We start from the raw sequence: 16,509 nt of genomic DNA, 5'->3' as shown, positions 1-16,509 counted from the left end.
TCTACATTTTTAGTGTACTTTTAGTGACGGAACCAGAAAGTGATTCTTGGAGGGGCCGAACAAGTAAACAATTATAATTTTTTTTTTGTTAATCCAGATCATAGTTTTTTTTGTTTATTTTGCAATATGGATGGTTCTAGGAAAGACTTTGGTTATGAAATAAATAATATATACGATGCTTCTATTCATACTTTCAAAATTGCTATTTAGACCTCCCTAATTATTAGACCTCTAACTTACATTTTCAATAAAGCAATTTACAAACCACACCTCCAAACTTCTCTCAAAATACGCATAGCACTAAAATCTAAATTCAACTTAAGGTTATTGACAAAAGCTCAAAACTAAACAACTACCTCATCAAACGGTAATATTCAAATAAAAATTTGCAGTTCCAATCTTTCCTTCCAGCTGCATATGGCTGATGGTTCACAATGTGATGCCCCGGAAATTCGTATTTATTTTTCGAGGATTTGCCGGAATTTAAATTGTGGTTATTGGACGGTTTCGTGGTTCATGGATAGAGCGGAAGTGTTTCGGGAGAATAATTATTTGAAGAATATGGTTTTAGGGGGGTTGCAAAGGTTGACTTTTTATTCGTTGAGATTCTCCGAAAACTTCTTTCACGAAAGCTGTAGAGCGCGCCGATACGAGTTCTTGGACATACGATACTTGTCAATTGGAGTTCGTATGAGGAAGTTATGGCCATTGGAAGAAGTTTCCATTTTAGTATAAATAGGGAATTTCTGGAAAATCTTTCATAATTCCATTTTCCTTTTCTGGAAACTTTCCTTCGGCTGCACCTTCAGTATCTGAGTTTTTTGTCTGACCCGGCCGACCCGACCCGGCTTTTCCCGCGAACTCCAGTGGTGAAACTTTCCAGATCGGTTGGTCGTTGCCGTATGCTCCTCCCTCTGGCATCCTCTAGCAGCGATTCTCCTCCACGGAGGCGTTGCAAGTCGGTAAATTTCGAGGTTTTCGGACCCGGCCGGAAATCCTTGTTTCGGCGACGGCACAGCTTCAAGCTTCATTCTTTGGGTTCGTGGGAGCCTTCTGGATCAATCTATGGTGTTTGTTTGGATCGATTTATGTGGAAATCAGTTCAACTCAGATTGAGCAAAAATTCAAAGCTTGTGAGGTAGTTTTCGACCCTTTATGCTTATTTTCTGACTTCGAGATAGTTATGAAAATTCATAAGCATGCTTAGATGAACATCTTTGATGTTGGAAGTTTTGTGAAATATTGAGTTTTGGCTGGTGGCGGTGCGCCACAACTTGTGGCGGCATTCTGGTGGCGTTCTGGACATATTAGGAACTGTTTATGGTATTATATATTTTCTACTCGTCGATACGAGCGTTTCGATATATAATATGCAAATTTTGGAGTTCGTATGGATTTGTTATGATTTTTACGGTTTCATATAGGTTTATTTATTAGATCCGTGAGGATCTGAGCGTCCGATCGACTTGTGGTTTGGACATATCGATCGTGGAAGTGTTCCAGAGAGTTTGGGAGGTCTCGGATGTGGTTTGGCCTCGATTAGCGCCACTTTGGGGATTTTAGTTCAAAACAGGGGTTTTAGACTTAAATCGTTTGTGAATTGTTACTAAGTTGAAACCGTATGTGATTAGGTACTTGACGAAGTATTTGGACGGTTATTTTGTGGATTGGCTGCTTTATTCTATATTGAAGACGCAGCGGGAGTTTCGAGTTGAGTAATCTCACAAGGTTCATTAATGAACGGAATACCCTTATTGTTTTGAGAGTTATTTATTAACTGCAAACTATAGTTGGTATTGGTAGGCATTTCTGAGCGGATGATTACATATATATATATATATATATATGTTTTGGTATGTATATGTGTGTGTGTGTATATATATATATATATATTTACGTGAAATATATATGTTTTGGTGGGTTTGCGGATTGATGAAAACAATATGCATGAAATGATGCTTTTTATTGTTTTGGGTTGTGGCTTTTGGTAAACAAATGATTTTGGAATTGTTGATTTGATTTGTTTTGAAAAGCATTGAGAATTGGGAAAAGCGTTGAGATTTGTGTATGAAAACAATATGCATAGAATGATGCTTTTTATTGTTTTGTGTTATGGCTTTTCGGAAAACAATGATTATGGAATGTTGATTTCGATTGTTTTGAAAAGCGTTGCGATTTGTGTAACATTTTGGGTCCAGTGCGACTTCTTTAAATGTTTTGCTCCAAGGGACTGTGTGGCCCGAGGAACGAAGGTCTATGACCTTGGGCAGAATATCAGGTCATCACGTCTTTGGCCGGACGAGTGGTTACGTGTCAGTTAGAGCTCTAGTCTGTCTGCCATATAGGTAATTCATGGGGTAACGGGAATTGGTTATTGATAACTCATGACATTACGTGTTTTTAGGGAACAAGGTGTGAGCTGTTTCCTTATTAACGGTTTTCAAGGGGACAAGGTGTAAGTTGTTTTCCTTATTAACGATTTGATAGAAATCAAGGTGTGAGTTGCTTTCTATGGTACGATTATGGTACGATTGATAGAATTCAAGGTGTGAGTTGTTTTCTATGTTATATTTGATAGAAATCAAGGTGTGATTTGGTTTCTATGGTACGATTGATAGAATTCAAGGTGTGAGTTGTTTTCTATGTTATATTTGATAGAAATCAAGGTGTGAGTTGCTTTCTATGATACGATTATGGTACGATTGATAGAATTTAAGGTGTGAATTGTTTTCTATGTTATATTTGATAGAAGCCAAGGAGTGTGTTGCTTTCTATGTTTCATTTTAAAAGAAACCAAGGTGTAAGTTGCTTTCTTTTATTTCGATTTGAAATAAAATTAAGGGTGGGTTGTTCTCCTTTATTTCGTGTTTTTAAGGATCAAAGCATGATTTGGCTTCTTGATTGAAACGTGCGGGTTTTATCCCGTGATTTTGTATGAGTTGTTTTGAGTTACTCATATGGGCTTGCAAAAGCTTACCGGGTTTGTTTGTGACAACCCGGTGCACTATTCAAACGGTGTAGGGGTTAATCCTGCAGGTCAGGGTAATCGTGGCTAAAGCTGAAGTAGCTTGTTGGCAGCAGAACATGTAGGAAGCAATTTTGGTTGGCTTTGCCATTGTTATGACTTCCACTATGTAGTAAACTCTGAGAAGCATTTACGTTTTATTTTGTTGTTGCTAATTTAATTCGTAAGCTTATGTAATATATGACTCTGTGGGCTGGTCAATATTGACATAGTGGGTTCAAGGTATCAATACATATGTAGTTTTAAAGAGAAAAAGTTTCCAGGTGCTTGGTATTGATGGTTGAACGATCACGCATATGTAATTATAAGATTATATATCGATTTTTATTTGTGTTAAAAATCAGGGGCGTGACACACAATTATATTGCAAGCATCAAAGCTATTGTTTGAAGCAGTGGGTTTTTGTTTGCTTTATAGCCATATCAACATTAAATATGATAGTATTCGATAGTATATGTTTAATATAATTCATGCTGTTTGGAAACATGTTCTTGAATTTCTATAATACAGTAGACTCATATAATATTGTAGAGCCTTGGAATGTGCATCTTTTTTTTGAATAGAAGTTGATTGCATTAGATCAACAGCCAAAGGCTAAATTCTACAAAGTTTACATAAGCCATCCGGCAAGAAAATCCGAACTACCTATCTAAACCAAAGCAAACTCTTAGGAATCACTGAGACGCCCACATTTAAGCGAGCCTATACAAGAATAGAACAAACCTCGCATCCTATGGAAAGGAAATCATTCAACTAGCCCTAGCTTGCCAATCACGCAATTGTGGTACAAACTAAAAACTAGAAACGTCATAGAAGACTCATAGAAGCTTGTCCCTGCTCACATAGGCTCAGACCCAACCGAAATAAATTAGTAAATAACTAGCTCCTTCCCTTTCGAGTTGGAGCTCATACCATCGGATAACCTCTTCACTTTCTCCTTCTTGGAGGTTTTTTTCTCTTTCGTAGCCTCATCAAGCGCTACACCTTTCTTCTTTTCTCCATAAATTAGTAAATAACTAGCTCCTTCCCTTTCGAGTTGGAGCTCATACCATCGGATAACCTCTTCACTTTCTCCTTCTTGGAGGTTTTTTTCTCTTTCGTAGCCTCATCAAGCGCTACACCTTTCTTCTTTTCTCCATATGGCAATTTGTTCCTACTACCCACAGGACGTCCGCGCTTCCTCTTTCCACTACCTGAGCCACCTTCCTCCAGCATCGGAACCAAGCCAAGGCTTTCTGGCTCCAAATTTAGATTACGTTTGCCCACCGCCAAGCTAAATTTCAGTTTCTTGGGAGATATAGTCACTCCATCGTCAGAGCAACCTCTACGCTTCCCCGTAAGCCTTTCCGGTGTCATAGCAGTTGCTTGTAACTCTCTAACCACCACTTGACGTCGAGGTCTATTCAAGAGGGAACTCAAAGCTGGCTCCGTAATTGAACTTGGAATAGGAGTCTTGAAAACTAGAGTTTGACCACGAGTCAAAACCCTAGCTTGCAACCTCAAAGTACCTGCAGTAGCCGTCCCTGAACTGGAAGCCCCCGTGTGCAGTTGCACACCTCCAGCCATCACCGGTGTTGCAGCTGCATGGTGTGCCCCCAAAACAGTCCTCTCCGCCCCATCCTCATCTTCCTCCAGCGTCGGCCCCGAACAAGGGAGGCCAACATGAGTCACCAAGCCACAGGTAGAGCAGCGACCAAACAACTTGTCATATTTAAACCGGTACAAGAACTCGACCTCGTCCTCCACCCAGTACCACCTTTTGAAGGGCAGCGGCTTGATCAACATGATCTCTACCCGGATGCGAAGTTTTCCGGCTTTCTTTCCAATCTTGTCGATCTCCTGAAAGTCCCCGAGGGTGTAACCAATCATAGTCACCACCCTTTCTAATCTGAAAGTAGGAGGAATACCTTGGAGAGTTATCCAATATGAGGCCAAGGTCAGAGGGACCTGTTCCACCTATGTAACTTCATCATAGCAAGCCAGCGCCACCGGAGCATGGTTGTACTCCCATGGAGCGCCCTTCCAAATACGAACCCAATTTGAAGGATCCGACAGCGTGAATAACAGCCTCTGTCCTTCTGCCTCCTCCACCTGAAGAGATCCATTCGTCCGCCAGGCATTGCGGAACATCCCTAGAAAGGACCGGATTTTAAAATCTCGAGCAGTGAGTAGCTTCCCCACCATAAGCACCTCAGATTGCCGTAGACCTTGGCCTTGTGTAGGCCAGAGATCCACCTGTTTCTTACCCTCAGCAATAGTAAGCGAGGATGCTAGCCTAGCAGCCATGGCATCAACGGAACTCATGGTTGTGTTGAAAGGAGAAACCAAAGAAACCCTAACCCTAACCCTAGCAGAGAAAGAGAGACGGCTCTACTTGTTTTATTTAATAGTCTTAATTGATTACTCAAGTCTATTTCGTTATAGTATTTTTAGAGCCAGTGACAGCCATAACTCTCAAGTCCTAGACTCAAATAGTTTTAGCCTTGGAATGTGCATCATTTTAAATTTCCTTAAATATTAGAATTAAAGTGAAAATTGAAGGCTGGGAAATAATAGTGGTCTTTCTCCAAACTTTTCAAATAAAACAAAGCACATGCTTCAAACATTGGTGAGCATTAAAATTGAGTAAAAGTTTTGTATTTTAATAACTGGAGATTTTAATCAGCGGACATGAACAAAGAGCAATACTTAGGAGAAACTAAATTGCAGCATTTCCAAATTAATAAATATTTTTTTTGTCCTTATTAGTCATTTCATATGTGTTAATAAAGTCAATTATCACTTCAAAAAAGAAGAAGGTCCAACTGCTTATTTTGAAGGTATGAATAGATTTTTTGTTTTTTTTAAGATAAGTCATCTATGTCTGATTAATTACCTCTGGGTTTTCTATACTGCTTTTCATAGGTAATAATCTCATCCTATATGGGTTGATGTTTCAAATTTCATTGGTCATAATATTTAACTGTAGGAAGAACAATATTACCTAGGAAGGTAAGGGATAAGACTTCAGCCTTCCATGCAAGTCTATTTGTCCCCATATAAACATATTTAATTATTCATTGTAACAAAGGATCATATTGCATAAGATAGTTCGATTGTAACAAAAAGATCACATATTTATACCTATCGAGAAGGTCGATCTTGTTTATATTAATCACCATGCATTAGTTTTTGTTCCACTGGAAACAATTACTACCATCAAGTCCCCAAAAACAAGGGCCTCCCTCAATGATATCCCAGAAGCAGTTCTTGCAATCGTCTCTGCTATTTCTAAAAATGTCAAAGTAACGAACTTGACCCTCGAATTCAAATCTGCAAAAGAAGTGTGGTTCCGCCCATATTGCTATAGAACTCGAATGTGAAACTTTCCCTGGTAACAAGGTCATGCCAACCAATGTCATCGTCTTTAGATTTGCAATGGACTCTCAAGATTTCAGTAGTGTTTTCCAGTAAATTTCTGATCCTAACCCTTCTATGCTTTGGCTGTGCAAATCCTTCCTCAGTACTAGTTGTAATCGAAAGAACAACAACAAAAACGAGCAAGAGAGGAAGGTCATTTCTCAGGAAAGGACTCATCTTGTTTCTTCAAGCAAGGATAGCACAAAGAATTGGTTGGCTTCTATGGAGCTGAAGTTCAAGAAGCGCCACTACTCGAGCAAACCATTTCTTATAATTGTTCTAACAAATCGAAGTACTAGAATAGTAATTCACCCATGTTTTCCATTTTGTAGGTACAAAACCAAAGAGGTATATTATACTAAATTAAGAAACTAACACTATTTCAGTATGGATATCATTTTATTTAAAAAATATTATTCAATTCTAGTTCAATTTTGGCCAATGATTGTCTTATTTTATTCTGAAGAATGGTACTAATACTAATATCACTAGAATACGTAACACTAAAAAAGTAATAATACTACTACTTATCGGAAAAGTAATAATATTACTATATGTTGGAAAAATAATAATGTTACCGTATATTTGAAAAATGATATTATTACCATCCTTTAAAACAAAAATTATCATATTATTTCCATTTTAATTTTTGTAATTATTTTTTCAAATTTACGTGAAGATATTCCCAAATCCCAATGAGCTCATTGAGTTTTAGGTGAAGGTAGGTTAGAATCTGGAACAGATGTGTGCAAGGTTTTGGTGGGGTAGTACTTTGGACAAACGGAAGATTCATTGGAAGACATGGAATGTGTTATGTAATCCGAAGGAAGAGGGCGGATTAGGCTTTCACAGCTTATCAGAATTCAATGCAGCTATGTTAGCAAAACAAGCTTGGCGGGTACTCACTAACCCTACTTCACTCATTGCATGCTTGTATAAGGCGAAATATTTTCCTGATGGTTCTTTTTGGGATGCTTTGCCCCATGCTTCCCCGTCATTCTCATGGAGGAGCATTTTCTCCACCAAAGCACTTTTAGAAGATAATTACTGTTGGCAATTCGGTGATGGCTTTAGTATCTCTGTTTTTTTCAGACAATTGGGTCTCCGCGTTGCCTTCTGGAAAGCCTTCAGTTTCAAGTATGGCAATGGAGGAGGTTCAACATGTTAGTGACCTAATATCGGTTACAGGGGTATGGAATGACACATTGATTCACAAATTATTCCCGAAGGAAGAAGCAGCTCTGATCACTGCAATACCTTTGAGTAGAAGAAGCGTTGTGGATAGATTGACATGGAAGTTGTCAAAAGATGGTAAATTTTCTGTAAAGACTGCTTACCGTTCTGCTTTTCGCATGCGTCCAACTACACTCCCTTGACATTACCTCTTGGAAGCTCGTTTTGGAAAAAGATGTGGAAGGTCTCTATCCCGAACAAGGTGAAGATCCATATATGGAGGGTGTGTTTGGATATCTTGCCATCTCTTGGGAGTCTTGCTTCTAAAAGAATGGTTTTGGATTCTCATGTTTGTGTGCTATGTGAGAGTCAAAGTGAAACCACCCTCCATCTTTGCAGGGATTGCCCCTTCACGACATCAGTAGTGCAATCCAACGCTGTACTCAAACAGGTGTGCTATAACCCTGTTATTGTGTAGAGTGACTTACTTGGCTGGTTGCAGTATTGTGCCAGGGAACTATCTTTAGCTACCTTTGGGGAACTAATGTTTCTTTTATGGGGAGTGTGGAAGGAGAGGATCGACAGAGTTTGGAATCAGAAGATGATGGTGGCTTCGGATGTTATTCTACATCTTGTATCTCAGCTCCAGGAGTTCAGATTTCATAATATGAAACAGGCCTAGAGCCAAACTCCTAGGACCCGAGCTGTGTGTTGGTCTGCCCCTCAGCGGGTATGCTGAAAATCAATGTGGATGGTTCATTCAATCATGTGACCAAGAGGGGTGGACTTGGTTTTGTAGTATGTAACAAGTTTGGTTTCATGTTAGCTGGAAGTGCTTGTCCTCTTCGTGGTTTAATATCCCCGGAACATGCAGAGGTGCTGGCTTGCATGAAAGTTTCTGTGTTTACATTGGACCAAGCTTTGTTACTTGCAGTGTTGGAAACTGATGCTCTGGAGGTCCAACGGCAACTTACCGAGCATAACTCCACAAATACATCTTCATTGGGAAGACTCTATAATGACTTAGGCTGCTTGTTGGCAGCTTCTACAAATCTTCGGGCTTCTTATGTTAATCGAAATGGCAACCGGGTTGCTCATATGCTAGCTGCACATGCCTGTACACTTAGTCATGACTCTTTTTATTTTTCTACACCGTCGTTTCTTCAAGCTGCAGTAGTAGCTGAGTATTGTAATGTCTAGATACTATTGTTTCCAATAAAGGGCTGACACCATTGATTCAAAAAAAGGTTAGAATCTTTATTTTTTTTTATTTTTTTATTTTTAGTTTTTGCTATAATCACTTATTTATTTATTAAGGTACTACAAACTCAAAGGTAGAGTTGTATCCGTACCTAACTAAAACATGCACTAGTTGTTGATACCCCAAAAAAAAAGCACGAAGCATGCCGTACTCCCATTTCAAGCGCAATAGAGAAATACACATGCAAACCACATTTGGAAAAATAAAAAGTTGCATATCTTTTCAAATAATCATGCCTAGTAGGGGTGGACATAAACCGACCCGGGACTCAAAAACCGGCCTAACCGGGCCGGAAAAACGGGTCGGCGACCGTACTGCTTGCAACATACACTTAAAATGACATTCACCGAACCACACCGAATCTTTTCGGATCGGGACCGGTTTCACACTTCACACCGACCGAACTGACACCGATTTGACCGAATTATAACTCAATTACCTTTTTTTATTAGGGGAAATTCTCATACACCCCAAATCCACCAATATACTTCCCATACACCCACTATGCCAAAAAGGCCTTCAGACGACATAACTGTTCTGTCGTCTGAACGAACAAAAATGTGTCGTCTAGTACGGTGTCGTCTCTTAGGGGCATCAGACGACATAAAAAAAAAAAGTCTTGTGTTGTCTGATGAGTTTTGCATTTTGGGAACATTGTGATCTGTATCTTTAAAAGCATTCAAACAACAGTTTTGTATTGTCTGATAAACAAAACAACCACAGTATTTTTTAAATGCTATTGTGTGAAGCATATTTGCAGGACTTATTTGTGTGGTCTGAATGCCCTTAAATAAGAAATATGAACACTCATATGTAGTGTCTTCTCTCATACAACAACAATTAAAGGTTGTGCTAATTTACTTTAAACGACAATTATATGTGGTCGTAAAGAGTATAAGAGGACAATTAAGTGTCGTTCTAGGGTCCATACATACGACACTTAAGTGTTGTGTGAAAGGTCTTTTATTAGGTCTTTTATATTGTCTGTGATTGATTCCAACCACACTTATTTGTTGTTATTATATGCTTCAGCCAATACTTTCGTCTAACTTATGTTGTTGTTTTGCCCTTTAGACTACAATTTTATGTCGTCCCAATGCCAAAAAGACAATAGACTTCTAATTGGTTTTTGTGTTGCTTTTGTACAGCTGCAACCACACATTAGTGTGCTTTTGTTGTAGTTTGCAATTTGAGATAACACATGGTAGTAGTCCTTTGTTACAATTGGTATGCATGCATTTTGGAAATTAAAATTGCTCATTCATGAAACCATAAAATCCACATCCAAAATCATTCATTACAATTTCCATTAATCCAAAATTGTCTCATGTACACAAACCTAATCATGAGCATCAGTTCAAAATGACTGATATATACTAATCTGGAAGTCCAAATGCTTAATAAAGGAAGAACTTCTACTAGACACAAGTCAATAAAGGAACTAGCTAGTTGTACTGCTGTACCAGTTTCACGATCTTATCATGAATGGAATCACCCGAAGCATAGAAGTGGTCATAGAAAACTGAAGGTATTCCGGGGTGTGTGAGCATACATGCATAACCCTGCAGATATGCTTTGCCAGGACTCAAAATACCAAACTTGATGCCAACCCATAACATATACTGTTGAGAATTCCAAACCTTAACAGCAAAAACATAAACTTGATTGCAGAAAGTGAGACAAACATAGTAATAGCAAAAGCCAATATCAAAATGAAGCTAAAGACTCAATATTTACATAAAAATGTGGGGAACAATGAAAAGGTTTATTGAGACCAATAATCCTAAACCAAATAATCGAATTCTTCCATATCTAATTCTAGTAGATTAAGAAATGAATTTGTTGCTAGTAGGTATAGTAATCTAGTATATGTGCTTACTCTAGAGTTTGTCTCAAAGCTGAAATAGGGTCACGGTGATGACTACCCCATAATTTAGAGGAAACAAAAATGTCCTCTTTTTTATAGTCCCATCTTGAAACGTACGTCTCTGTTAAAGTGTTTATAAGGGCAGCCTCAGAACCATATATCTTGACTGTGCCAAAGTGCATGTAGCCCATCTGCATTGTACAAATCAATTATTTCAGAAATTTGTAGGTAATATTGAAAATCACATTGATCCGAGTTTTCATCAATTTCATCGACGACTTACCAACACATGCAAAAATTATAAAGATCAATTACCTACAAATAGAGAGAACAAAGCAGCAACAAGTTGCAAGGAACTTAATTTCTCTTTACCTTCTTATTTCTATTCTAAGAAAGATTAAGAATTAATATAATTGCTTTTCCAGCTAGCTACCTACTTGCAGATAGTTTAAGAGAGAAGGAAAAAGAAGCAATTAACAGAGACGTTTGGCAGCAATTCACACCATTGCAGGTATTATGGCTGCTACTGTTTTTACGTTGGACATTACCAGAAAGTAATCAACACCATTGCAGGTATTTAAATTTTCTGACATCCAAAATATAAGAGAACGTTAATTATAGGTATTTACCTGAGCAGCCAAAGAGAGCATCAAGAAGACAGTCCTTGGAAATCTACCTACAAATAGAGAGAACAGAACAGCAAGAAGTTGCAATGAACTTAATTTATCTTTATCTTCTTATTTATATTCCAAACATGCCAAAACTTTTGTTCAAATATCCTAAGCTATAGTACCAGACCCAAACTTCAGATTATACAAATCTCTCAGCATGATCTAACAAATTTGAGCCAGCTTAGCCCCTGCCCTTCCCTTCCCAAGCCTTAGGCTTCCTTTCTACCCAAAACAAGAAAAAAAAGACAAAGACAAAACACACCAACAACAAAGAAGACAGCAGCAAATGCTGCAAATCTCGACTGAAGTCACTACAAATCAAAACCATCTCAAACCTGCATCCAGAAACCCAAATTCAAACAGCACCAAAGAATCATAAATCGAAGAAATCAAAGAATCAGAAACTGCAAATCTCGACACAATGTATCCTCTCCAACCTCCAAAGAATCAGAAATAGAAGAAATACTCAAATCCGTAACTGATCTACTTAAGCTTCCAAACAATCAGATTCAAAGAGGCTATGGGCTGCCCTATATTCCACTCTAGCTCAGCAGCCCATAGCCTCTTTGAAACTCTTCAAAAACTTCACCCTATTCTCATATATAATTCCAGAAACTCAAATTCAAATAGCACAATGCCTACATAATTAGTAGAAAACAAAAATCACACATACTTAATTCATAGCTCTGGAAAAAGTAACGAAACAGATGCGAACTGCACGAGGAATCAAAAGAAACTATCTAACAACAAGAACTCAATCAAAATGGCTGTCCAACATTTTAAAAACCAAACAACAAAGACCAATTTCAAAACAGAAGATGAAGGGAAAATACAAGTAGTTTGGAATCTATATGGATCCAATTGCCAAGCCCCGTCCCAATTAACTCTTTACAGTCTTCAAAATTTGAACGAAAGAAACAAATTCAGGAGCTCAAATAAGATCAAACCAACAATCAAAAAGATCGAATACAAGTAAATGACACTATAAAACTCCACACACTTACTTTGAGTTTTCTAGCATTCTTGCAGAAACTTATAACAGTTGCCTTTGAGTTGCTACTAGGATCTCTACTAATTCTCTTTAGAAGAGTCCTAACCCTTTGGTCAATACTAGAAAATCAGCCTCAGCCTTGGCTTGGTAGGTTTTCTGTAAAGCTACATAGTGCCTGCAAGAAAGTAGATAAAGCACACATTTCAACAAATTAGTTTTTAAAGCACAAAAGAGAAACATGAAATTCTGGGGATGTCGACTAACTCAGTCGAAGATGTTATATCTGGTACTGATCCCTCGAGGGGTGCCTCACCACCACCTTCATTTGCTAGGAATTCCTGTAAAGTGAAAATTTATGATTATACAACTAAATAAATGAATAGTGGTATGGATTGTATAGAATTTGACTAGCTAAATACAAGCATTTGATTACTTGATAAAAAATATATATATATAAAAAGTAACTTTTGCAACCTTCATGCATCCAAAGAAAACGGCAGAAATCTAAGAGCCTTATTAAAGCGAAGACTTCTAGTCAGATTACTCAGGTGTTCCCTCCCTGCATGGACCACTCAATTAGACAACATGCTTCAACTCTGAGCATTTATTTTTGTATTTACAATGATCATGTCGGAAAACCGAGGACTAGAGCTAAAAACTCTGTTTGCAAAAAATATGAGTTAAGCCATTAACACTAGGTTTTACTTTTTTTTCCTTTTTTTTTTTAATCAATGCATCAAAGTTAAACTGCCTTACACTCACAACTAAGAACACTGAACCATTTTGAAACTACAGTTTAGGGTTATCAATCAATTGAAAACTTACCATAAGGAAATCAGTTGGAGATTAAGGAAATCAATTCAGAACTTATCATAAGGAAATCAGAGACTCTAGAAGATGTTATAAATGTTAAGTGATAAAAAACACTCTCACCAAGATAAACAGATCTAATTTATGCACACTATATCCAGTTGTCGCAGATTCAATCTTGGTTTCACAAATCTTCAATGCCGCCACCATGACCCAAAAGTCTGATTAACCGGAATGAACTTAAGAACGGCTGTCACTAATTATTTGTTGCAACTCTGGACTTGAGACATAAAGTAAGAAAAATCAACCACCTGCTCAATGGGGATTGATATTCACGCATGAGTATTGAGGCTGAAACACTAGTTATGACGGCAAACTCCAAAGAAGTGTGTGCAAAACCATAAAGCCAATACCAACCCCAAAGGAGTGAGAATGTAAGCAATAATTGACAAAGCGTGACACCGACACTGCATCTATGCAGGTGCAGTAATTGAGTGCAGTTTGTAGCTTAGTTAAACAAATACTAATTTTAGAATTTTTCCTGACATGAAGAAACAATGTCATTTCGAATTTTAGTGACAACTATATCCTATCTTGAAAATTTCCATTCGCAACAGCCTCTTCAACTAAAAACGTTCTCAAAATTCCAACCAATGCTTGAATAACATATCCTCACTAATTCCTCAAGGAGTAAAGACTTTAAAGGAGTTCTCAATGCTTCACTGTAGTTATCTACATCATCTGCAGTCATCCTAGTTTTGATAAGCTCCTTATAAATTCAAGAACACAGGAAGAAAAATCACGGTGCTGAACAGCAATAAAACGATTGTTCAACATAGTAATTAATATACAAATCAAGAAGGTAAACCTTGAACTCTTTTTTCTCTTCCCTAGTTGTTGGAAGTACACTACTAGGACTTTTTATCAGAAATGCAAAAGAGACTGACATTGATAATGTCTCAGATAACAACATGAAAATAGCACTCTGTACCTTCTAAGCTCAGGCCATGGATTATTCAAACGAAGGTCATCCAGAAAATGTTCAGGCTTGGACTCAATCACAGTATGTTTCTGCACCCAGAAAACCATAGAGAAAATGAAGGACATGCCCATTTCATTTCATTTTCTTCTCTTTTATTTTGTCTTCAATATCCCATCAACCAAAGCTAGCAAGAAAAGCATCAAAAACCCAATAAAAACCAAATCGAATGACAACCCAGATCACATAAATCCCGGAAACATTCACCAAAGCCAACACCTTTTTCAAAAACAAAGCTTAAACAACCAGAACTAGCACCTGATCTAATTCGAGGACAGAGGGAGAGGGCTAGTGCTGGCAACCGTCCAGGAGAGAGAGAGAGAGAGAGAGAGAGAGAGAGAGAGAGAGAGAGAGAGAGAGAGAGAGAGAGAGAGAGAGAGAGAGAGAGAGAGAGAGAGAGAGAGAGAGAGAGAGAGATGAAGAGTCACTAAGTGATTGACTTCGAATTCATGGAGAGACCAAGACAAGAGTCATTGAACCAAAGCCAGTCTATGAAATCAAAATGAAACAAAATCAAAACCTACTGACCTATCAAATCAAAATACAATTGTAATCTACATAACTAAGTTCTAATGGCCCAAACAAGACCTTCAAACTCAAACCCAGATCCGTATAATCCCAAATAAGAGATGAGCTGCTGAAAAGGAGACTTACAAAACCAATAGTCATCGAAGCATAGGTTAGCAGAGTCCATGAAGGATATACAAGAGGCTATCTGTCCTCCCAGATTGACCATGATCAAGAGGAATTGTATAATAACACCCATATTCTCTCCTGGAATCCCACTAGCACTGCAATTCCAAGCATCAAGCTACCAAAGTGAATAAAGAATTGTATGAAATTTGCCCAGAAACTTAAGATAACTTAGCAGCCTATTAATGCCACTGACCACTAAGCTCTCAACCTATGTACTCAACTAACACACAGACTTGCCAATCCGATATCATCAAAGTAAAATTAAAAATTTCACCCAAAGCCCATTATAGAAGCATAACTGTGTCTAGCAATTTGTTCTAAAAGCAAACAAACGATGCAATATGAGTAGAAAACAGCTTGTACAATAAAAGAAAGAAAATCATCTAGTGTAAACATACCTTTTAAAAGTGGGCCTGTTGATTTGTGTTATCGACAAGATGAGCAGCCTTGCCAAAAAAGGTATGAACACTAGTGGCAATCACCACAGCTTCAATCTCTCCTTGTTTTCATGTAGACCCCAAATACACAATGTCACCAGGGCCTTTGATCACAGGAAGTGACTCACCGACAAGTGTAGACTGCAAAGACCAAATGCAAAAAATGAGACTAAAATCTAAATAGCTCCATTCAATCATATAATCTTGCGAAAATGTGATTGTTAAATCACCTGATCAATTTCAGTGGATCACCATCGAGGAGACAAGCATGTGCTGGAATAATATCCCCAAACTTAATGTTGATTATATGATTTATATCAGCAGGAACAAGAACGGAAGCATCCTCCTCAATCCACCTCCCAATCTGATACACGCACAAATTCAGAGAACTCAAGCCACCCAAGAACTGGGATATATTATTAACAATTTCATTAGCTTTAATAATTTCAATTTGGGTTTTATCAATTAGGAGATGAATTGGGTTTTAGAATACCTCTTTCGGTGGAGTGACCGGAGTGAATAACCCAACAATTTCGAACTGATACAAGACATATAATCATGAATCTTAAAAAGTTACAAACTGCAATTGAAGAAGAAATCAACATTAAATGGAAATCAAGTTATCACACCCATTTCTAACTACCCAATCAGTATCATTAGTTCATTACCTTAATTAAAATCAACATCAAGATCAAAACTCAAATGGAAATCGACATCAACATCAAGACCAGATCAGTTAATCAGTAACATTATCTTTGTTAAAAACTTAAAATTACCATCAAGATCAAAATATCAAATGGAAATCGTCAAATCAAACCCATTTCAACTTTACCCATTCAAAATCTAATTTCCCATCATAATTTCCCAACAAGATCAAATGGAATTCAAAGTATCGAACCCAAGTTTACAGATTAGAAATTTAGAATTCAGAAACTCAGAGGAGAAGCAGAGGAGGAGAGGAGCTCGGAGAGGGAGTAAGAGATAATGAGATACCTAGAGCCTGGAGGAGGGGCTCGGAGACTGCAGAGGCGGACTGGCGGAGACGGATTGCTGGTTGTAGCCTTGCAGGTTGTTGTGTTTGGTGTTCCATATTCCTCGTTCAGGTCGGGACTCGGGAGTGCTCCAATTCTCCAACTGAGT

General features: G+C 37.9%; 2 long non-coding RNA genes across 3 annotated transcripts; both read right to left on the bottom strand.

Annotated features, from left to right (window-relative positions):
• Positions 1 to 10,451: 10,451 nt before the first annotated feature.
• Positions 10,452 to 12,567, bottom strand: LOC121052491. Its single transcript, XR_005809250.1, has 3 exons — positions 12,401 to 12,567; positions 11,355 to 11,401; positions 10,452 to 10,916 (listed from the first exon to the last, which is right to left on the bottom strand). It is a non-coding gene; the product is annotated as an uncharacterized LOC121052491 (long non-coding RNA).
• Positions 12,568 to 14,189: 1,622 nt separating this feature from the next.
• On the bottom strand, positions 14,190 to 15,990 carry LOC121052579. Of its 2 annotated transcripts, XR_005809520.1 has the most exons (5): positions 15,863 to 15,990; positions 15,600 to 15,733; positions 15,331 to 15,510; positions 14,891 to 15,027; positions 14,190 to 14,268 (listed from the first exon to the last, which is right to left on the bottom strand). It is a non-coding gene; the product is annotated as an uncharacterized LOC121052579 (long non-coding RNA). The 2 variants fall into 2 exon arrangements; XR_005809519.1 differs by lacking the exon at positions 14,190 to 14,268 and having other exon boundaries at positions 14,580 to 15,027.
• Between the last annotated feature and the right edge of the window lie 519 nt (positions 15,991 to 16,509).

This window comes from Rosa chinensis, chromosome 4 (genome assembly GCF_002994745.2).
Source record: "Rosa chinensis cultivar Old Blush chromosome 4, RchiOBHm-V2, whole genome shotgun sequence".
Lineage (NCBI taxonomy): Eukaryota > Viridiplantae > Streptophyta > Magnoliopsida > Rosales > Rosaceae > Rosa > Rosa chinensis.
Note: the sequence above shows the minus strand (reverse complement) of the source record. Positions and strands in the feature narration are given on the sequence as shown.